This window comes from Cucumis melo, chromosome 4 (genome assembly GCF_025177605.1).
Source record: "Cucumis melo cultivar AY chromosome 4, USDA_Cmelo_AY_1.0, whole genome shotgun sequence".
Lineage (NCBI taxonomy): Eukaryota > Viridiplantae > Streptophyta > Magnoliopsida > Cucurbitales > Cucurbitaceae > Cucumis > Cucumis melo.
Window position 1 is genome coordinate 24,718,432 of NC_066860.1, and position 9,343 is coordinate 24,727,774.

Below are 9,343 nucleotides of genomic sequence, written 5' to 3' on the forward strand. Positions count from 1 at the left end.
GATCTTGAAAAGTATGCAAAGGATAACAAGACTGTTCGTGGACATCTATTGAACCACATGTCATACCTGATGTTCGACCTGTTCGTAGCTTAAAAATCTGCCAAAGACATCTGGAGCACCCTAGAATCACGGTATGGAGAAGATGATGCTGGACGAAAGAAATATGTCGTTGGAAAATGGCTGCAGTTCTAGATGACTGACGACAAGCCAGTTGTGGAACAAATACATGAGTACGAGAACTTGGTGGGGAACGTCCTATCTGAAGGCATGAAGATGTGCGAAATACTCCAAGCAAATGTCCTGCTAGAGAAGTTTCCTCCATTGTGGAATGACTACCGTAATCACCTCAAGCACAAGAAGAAGGATCTGAAACTTCAGGAACTCATCAGTCACATGCGCACGGAATAAGCCAATAGACTGAAAGATAAGTTAGCCTCCAAAAATTTAAATTCAGTTAATGCTAACCTAGTTGAATCTTCTATTGTAAACAGTGACAGAACCAAGCATGATAAAGAGCATAAGGGGAAAAACTCAGAGAAAAGACAGTTCAAGGCTCCTAGGAGACAAATTAAGAAGAAAAAGCTAGTCTGTTATGTGTGCGGAAAGGAAGGACACAAATCATACCAATGTAACCAAAGGAAAGGGAGACCAAACCAGAAACCAACACCTCAAGCCAATCTAGCAGAACAAGACAATGAGATCATAGCAGCCATAGTAGAGGCCAACCTGATAGAAAATAAGACTAACTGGATTCTCGATACTGAAGCCTCGAGACACTTCTGCACCAATCGAGAACTTCTCCATGACTACGAAGATACTACCGATGGAGAATACGTATTTATGGGAAACTCAGCCACTGCAAGAGTAATCGGGAAAGGAAAGGTTATTATAAAGTTAACTTCTGGTAAAACTTTATCTCTTAGTAATGTTCTATATGTCCCTTCCCTACGTAGGAACCTAGTGTCTGGGAGTCTGTTGAATCGGACAGGGCTTAAAATTATATTGGAAGGTGACAAGGTTGTCCTCACCAACAATGAAGAATTTGTCGGTAAGAGGTATCTGTCTAATAGTCTGTTTGTACTTAATACATTTTCCATGAATGCGAATGCTTCTAGTTCCGCCTACATGATTGAATCTGTTAATTTATGGCATGGTAGACTAGGACATGTGAACTTTGCATCAATTAGGAAGCTTAAAGACTTGAGACTTATTAATACTTCTGAGTCGCATGAAACTGGTAAATGCCCTGTTTAAGTAAAAAGTAAGTTCTATAAGAAACCTTTCAAACCAGTTGAATCTAGAAGTACTGATTTATTAGAATTAATTCACTCAGATCTAGCCGATTTTAAAAACATACTAGTAGAGGTGGTAAAAACTACTATGTATCTTTTGTTGATGATTACTCTAGATTTACTAAGATATACTTAATAAAAACAAAAGATGAAAATGGTATTTTTTTTGTAAAATTTAAAGCAGAATCTGAAAATCAGTTAGGAAAAAAGATAAAAAGATTAAGATCAGATAGAGGTGGTGAGTATTCTGATAAAACTCTTAAGGACTTTTGTGAGTCAAATGGTATTATCCATGAATTTACAGCTCCTTACTCACCACAACAAAATGGCATAGCAAAACGATAAAATAGAACTCTTAAAGAAATGATGAATGTCATGTTATTAAGCTTCGGTCTATTTGATAATATGTGGGGGGGAAGCTGTGTTGTCTGCGTGTTTTGCTCTTAACAGGGTTCCCCACAAAAGACTAGACAAAACTCCCTACGAACTCTGGAAAGGACATGCACCAAATCTTTCCTATTTGAAGGTATGGGGATGCTTGGCTAAGGTACCATTTCCTGCATTGAAGAAATCTACGGTAGGGTCTAAAATCTTTGACTGTATATTTATCAGGTATGCTTAAAATAGTGTTGCATATAGGTAAGTGTTTAAATGATAAAACTATAAATGAATCTAGAGATGCAGAATTCTTTGAGCATGTATTTCCGTTAAAGCAATCGTTGTCTGTTCCTGGCCTATCTAAAAGAATGCATGATCTTGAAAATCCCTCAATCATTAGTGAAACACCTGTTTTTGAAACTGTTAATACTTCGAACTTAAGATGTGAATTAGAACTTAGGAGAAGTAAAAGACAGAGAACTGAGAAAAGTTTCGATCCAAATTTCCTAACCACCTTCATAGTGGAAAGGCGCGATGAAATTGACTGTAACTTCACAAACTTGTTTTTAATAGATGAGGATCCTAAAACTTACCAAGAAGCCCTGAACTCTGTAGAGTCAAGTATGTGGAAAGATGCTATTAAAAGTGAACTGGATTCACTGGTCATGAATCAAACATGGGACTTAGTGGACCTTCCCATGGGAAGCAAGCCAATTAAGTGTAAGTGGATCTTCAAAAGAAAAACAAAACCAAATGGGTCAATAGAAAGATACAAGATTGTTGGGTTTTATGTCCTAAAACTCGTAGATAGTAAATATAATCAATTGACCGTCATTAATAAAGTATTTTATTATTTAATTTCAATAAGTGTTATTGATTATTTTATTAGTTTTGTCTTAATAACCCAAATCCAATAAACTAACATCCTAAGCTGTTTGATGAGTCTTGAACAGTATGTAGAGACATACAGGGATTAATGTTCAAGATCAGCTTAAAGAGTCTATAGTATAGGGTTAAGGTTGGGTACCTTATCCTGTTAACACTATGGATACGGCTCACTTTGTATTTGATACAGACACATTGATCAAATGCGTTCATGTATGTGACATGCGAGTGAGGGTATCCTATGCAATGAGTTTGCATAAGACTGGACCACGAAATAGTAATCACTAGATGTAACTCCGTTAACTAGTTGGATTGCTATTTCATTAGGATGACCTAGGTAACTTAGTCTTAATCCTGAGTGTATTATGAACTCCTGTTTGCGAGGGATTGTCCTTTGATTTATACGAGTGAGAGTGGCCAGATTGCCGACTCAATATTCTTATCATTTTGGGGACAATACCGAGTGGAGAGCTGGGAACATAATCACACAAGATGGAATTCACTCCTTCCCACCTTTAGGGTAAGTAGATAAGTGTTCCCTTAAATGGTGTCTCCGAGACTTGAACAAAGGGCCCTACCCTCTCAATGGCACGAGAGGGGTTTCTGTTTAGTGGTTGGACCATAAACAGGTTGTTCATTAGAGGAGCACTGGTATTTAAGGACTAGAGGTAACCCAGGGGTAAAACGGTAATTTGACCCAGCTGGAGTTACGAACACTTGTGAAGGACTAACTTACTGGTATTGGTCTATATCCGTGGACACAGAAATATATCTACAGTGAGAAGAGTTCAGCTGTGAGTCTTTAGTGGAGTGTACACACAGTTAACGAATATTGATTAATGTGGTTAATGAGTTTAGCCAATTAATCTCATATCGTTGTAGCTTCTGATCTGTAGGTCCATTAGGTCCCCTTCCTAGCTCATAAAGAGTAATGAGATTTATTTATATTGGTTGTAATTTGAAATGTTCAAATTTACTTTGGGAATTAATATAATGTATATTGATACATTATAATATAAAGTTTATATTTTAATTAGACTTTATTATATAAATTTAATTTTGGATATGATTCAAAATTAAATTATGAGAGAATAAAATATTTGAATAAGTTCAAATATCAGTTTAATGTGAATTAGATTCATATTAAAACTATAAGTTAAAATTTAATGTGTATATGATACATATTAAAACTATAAGTTATGAGAGAAATTTATATTTGAATATGATTCAAATTATGGATTAAATTAAATATAAGATATTTAATTTAGAAATTAATTAATTGGAGAATTAATTAATAGTTTTGTTTAATTTGATTTAATTAAATTTGATTTAATTAAATTAATTAAATTAAAACTATAGGTTATGTGAGAGATATTCATTTAAATAAGATTTAAATGAAATATTAATTATTTAATTATTTATTTAATTAATATAATTAATTAATTAATTAATATTAATTTAATATTAATTTATTAAATTAATAAGGAACGTGGGTGGTTTTCCCACGTTCCCAATTATTCTCTCTAACTTCCCTCTTCTTCCGACTGAAGAAGAGGGAATTTTTTGCGTAACAAATTTTTTTCTCTTAAACGGGAGAGAGTTCTGCGAAGAAGTCTATCCATTCTAAAAAAAAAAATCTCTCCATTCCCTTATTCCAATTTTGGTTCCCACAAACCATCTCAATCAGAGAATAGGAAGGTTTTCAAGTGGTGGTGCCCCAAAAATTTGGTGATTGGCAGATTCAGAGTCGTCAACGAGCGTAAGTTTTATTCTCTGTAATTTTTTAAAGCATGTTTAATCAATATTTTATGCCAATGTATTGGTATTTTTAAGGTTCTAATTAAAATTGAGTTTCTGTATATTTTCCGCTGTAAAGGGTTTTCATCCCTTCAATTGGTATCAGAGCCATCTCAGTTTTAATTGAGAATTTTAAAAATTTGCATTGGTTAGGTGGGATCTCTGCATTATGAATGTGGTTTTTGCAATTGAATGTTTCTGTAATTTTGGCCATAGATTTACTGTTTTGATAAGATCAAAATGTAAAGGCCCCTGCGTTTTTGGGCATTTTAATTTGTAAATCTGTAATTTAGAGTCCAATTTTTGGATTCGGGGTGTTTTTCTGAGTTTTTTGACACCAAATTTGCCCAAAACGGACACCCGGAAGGCCATCAACGAGAGTTTTTCGATTCTGTACGAAAACCGAGAAAAAAAAAAAAAAAAAAAAAAAAAAAAAAAAAAAAATCCGCGGCTGGAGGTTGAAGAAGGGATGACGTCATCGTGACGTCACTGGATGTACGGACGGCTCCCGCGGCTCGGCTCGGCGGCACTTGTACGGACGGCTCGGGTGTACGGACGGCTCGGCTCGGGTGTACGGACGGCTCGGCTCGTGGTGTACGGACGGCTCGGCTCGGATGTACGGACGGCTCGGTTCACTCGGCTGTACGGACGGCTCGGCGCGGTCGGCTCGGTTCGGCTCCGATTTTTTCATATGGTGCCGGTTCAAGGGGTTTTGGGCCGGTTCTTCCTATTTTAGGCCGGTTCAAGCATTTTTTAGCCGGTTTGAAGTTTTTTGAAGGTTTTGAGGCCGGTTTTGGAGCTTTGAAAGCACTTTTAGGATTTTTTAAGGCTTTATTATTGTAATTATTGCTTTATTTTATCCTAGAGGCCAATTTTACAGGTTCAATTGTTATTTAATGCTTTATGGATGTCATTTAGATGAATCCCACCTTAGGTTAAGCATGTTCATGCATTTTTATATATTATAAATGTTATAATGTATGGTTTTAATGCATGATTATGAATTTCATGAGTAATTTAAAATATGTTGATATTTTAAATATATGAAATTGAATAAGCATGATGCATGACATTACTTAGTTAAATATAATTTGTTATATTTAAATTAATGTATTGTGTATGCTTGATTGTTTTTCATATTTTTTTTAATATAATTGTTATATTAATAAAAGATGAAAATTAATTTGCATTGTGCATATTACATCCATAGTTTAATATAATTGTTATATTAATATAATGTATGCATGTAATATGGTTTTATTTAATTATAATTTGTTTTTAATTATTTAAACCATAGTATGTATGATTATAGGGCTAATTAACTAATTTTATAATAGTTATAAAATTTGATTATTAGAAACCGTCAACCTATAATAAAGAGTTGCATGCAAACGTAGGATCTTAGGATTAATTTGGTTTAATTTTAACATGTTTAAAATTAAATAGACCTAAGATCACATTAATTCTAATAGGATTAGAATTAAGTCTTATTTTTAGTTTAATGAAACTAAATAGGACAAATAGGATTTAAGGTTATAAGGGAACTCCACCGGTAAAGTTCTGTCTAAGGCTGGGGGTACTTAAGTTGACGGTTTACGGAACACCTCCTACCTGGGAACTGACCCGGAACCGGCGTTGAATTAACCTTATTCCTATTAGCATAAGATGTCACTAGGTAAATTAAATGGTTTAATACACCTAGAAACTTTAGTGTAAAGTTTTATTATAAGTGTTATAATAAGAATAGACTTAGTTAGATTCATTTAGCCGGAATTTAGCTAAGTGCAACTAAACCTAAATTAATAGAACATTTTAGTGGGAGAAAAATGGTATATATGATATATCAATTTTTATTTTTGCTTTCACGTCCCTAAGAGTTCACACGTGAGATCCATACTCGGCTTCGTGTCGCCCTGGGCGCGGCCTCCTTTCGGAAAGTGTTTGTATGGGTCAATAACAAGGTGAATAGGGGAAATGTTCATAGTAAGTGGGAGAAGGACGCGTGTCAACGTATCCTACGGTCTCCTCCATTAGGTTGCACCGTGAGATTTCTATGATCCGCCTGCGTGTCGTCCTGGAGCGACCATCCCTTCGGAGGGCTTGATCATATAAGTCGGAACATCGCAAACTCCAGAAATGGATAGGATTTCTTAGGTTAATCTTCAACAGTTGTCTTTCCTAAACGGTAGCCTGTTGAAGCGTACCTCTGGGATCTGAAAATGGTAGGGTCACACTTACGGGATGAATTAAGTTAGTTAATGAATCCTTGACCGAACAACGATAGCTAAGAACTATAGGAATAAGAGTTATTCTGGTATTAGTAATTAGTTGAGATTGTCTCAATTCAGAAGAAGAGTAATTGATCACCCTTCGGTGATTTTTGTTCTAAACTTCTGAAGTATCGTTGCAAAAACTAAATCATTAGTTTTATTAGGGTTCTTTGATTGTTTGTTTTTGCTGAATTGATTGGATTGTTTTATGTAATGGGTTAAGACAAAGATAACTAATATGGTCAATTGTTTGCTATTTCAGCATGTCTTCCTCAATTATTGCATTGCTTAAAAAAGATCAATTAACCGGTGAAAATTATGCGACGTGGAAATCGAAACTGAATATGATTTTAGTTATCGTTGATCTAAGCTTCGTCTTAATGGAGGAATGTCCTCCTTTCCCCACTAAACATGCATCCCAAAGTGTTAGGGATGCATATGACCGTTGGACAAAGGCCAATGACAAGGCTCGCCTCCACATCTTGGCTAGTATGTCTGACATACTAAGCAAGAAACATGAGATCATGGTCACTGCACGTCAGATCATGGACTCTCTTAGAGAGATGTTTGGACAACCGTCCATTCAGATCAAACAAGAGGCAAATGTTGCCCATTCTAAGAGGAGGTTTGTACCTTCACCTTCTGGATCTGAGAAAATTCAAAAGAGGAAAGAAGGGAAAGGGAAAGGTCCTACTATTGCTGTTGAGGACAAAGGGAAGGCTAAGGTAGCCATCAAGAGGAAATGTTTTCACTGCAATGTTGATGAGCATTGGAAAACAAATTGCCCTAAGTACCTTGTTAAGAAGAAAGAAAAGGAAGGTAAATATGATTTACTTGTCTTGGAAACATGTTTAGTGGAAAATGACCAAAATGCCTGGATACTTGATTCAGGGGCCACTAACCATGTTTGTTCTTCTTTACAAGAAACTAGTTCCTTCAAGCAGCTTGAGGACAGTGAGATGACACTCAAGGTTGGAACGGGAGATGTCATTTCAGCTCGTGCAGTGGGAGATGCTAAGTTGTTTTTCGGAAATAAATTCATGTTTTTGGAAAACTTGTACATAGTTCCTAAAATTAAAAGGAACTTAGTTTCCGTTTCTTGTCTTATTGAACATATGTACTCAATTAATTTTTCTATGAATGAAGCGTTCATTTATAAGAATGGTGTACATATTTGTTCAGCTAAGCTTGAAAACAACTTGTATGTATTAAGACCTAATGAAGCAAAAGCAGTTTTAAATCATGAGATGTTTAGAACTGCTAATACTCAAAATAAAAGGCAAAGAATTTCTCCAAATAACAATACCTATCTTTGGCATTTAAGATTAGGTCACATAAATCTCGATCGGATCGGGAGATTGGTAAAGAATGGACTTCTAAACAAGTTAAAAGATGTTTCATTACCTCCATGTGAATCTTGTCTTGAAGGTAAAATGACAAAGAGACCTTTTACTGGAAAAGGTTATAGAGCCAAAGAGCCTTTAGAACTTATACATTCAGACCTCTGTGGTCCGATGAATGTAAAAGCTAGAGGGGGTTTTGAATACTTCATCTCTTTTATAGATGATTATTCTAGGTATGGTTATTTATACTTAATGGAGCATAAGTCTGAAGCTCTTGAAAAGTTCAAGGAATATAAGACTGAAGTTGAAAATCTATTAAGTAAAAAGATTAAAATACTTCGATCTGATCGAGGTGGAGAGTACATGGATTTGAGATTTCAGGACTATATGATAGAACATGGAATCCAATCCCAACTCTCAGCACCTGGTACACCTCAACAAAATGGTGTATCAGAGAGGAGAAATAGAACCTTGTTAGACATGGTTCGTTCAATGATGAGTTACGCTCAATTGCCTAGCTCGTTTTGGGGGTATGCAGTAGAGACTGCAGTTCATATCTTGAACAATGTTCCCTCGAAGAGTGTTTCTGAAACACCTTTCGAGCTATGGAGAGGACGTAAACCTAGTTTAAGTCATTTCAGAATTTGGGGTTGTCCAGCACACGTATTAGTGACAAATCCCAAGAAGTTGGAACCTCGTTCAAGGTTATGCCAATTTGTTGGTTACCCTAAAGAGACGAGAGGTGGTCTATTCTTTGATCCACAAGAAAATAGAGTGTTTGTATCGACAAATGCTACTTTCTTGGAAGAAGACCACATGAGAAATCATAAACCACGAAGCAAATTAGTATTAAGTGAAGCTACTGATGAATCAACAAGGGTTGTTGATGAAGTTGGTCCCTCATCAAGGGTTGATGAAACCACCACATCAGGTCAATCTCATCCTTCTCAATCGTTGAGAATGCCTCGACGCAGTGGGAGGGTTGTATCACAACCTAACCGCTATTTGGGTTTAACTGAAACTCAAGTTGTCATACCAGATGATGGTGTTGAGGATCCATTGTCCTATAAACAGGCAATGAATGATGTAGATAAGGACCAATGGGTCAAAGCCATGGACCTTGAAATGGAGTCTATGTACTTCAATTCAGTGTGGGAGCTTGTAGATCTACCTGAAGGGGTAAAACCTATAGGGTGCAAATGGATCTATAAGAGAAAGAGAGATTCAGCTGGGAAGGTACAGACCTTTAAAGCTAGACTTGTGGCAAAAGGGTATACCCAAAGGGAAGGGGTTGACTATGAGGAAACTTTCTCTCCTGTTGCTATGTTAAAGTCTATAAGGATTCTCTTGTCCATCGCCACATTTTATGATTATGAAA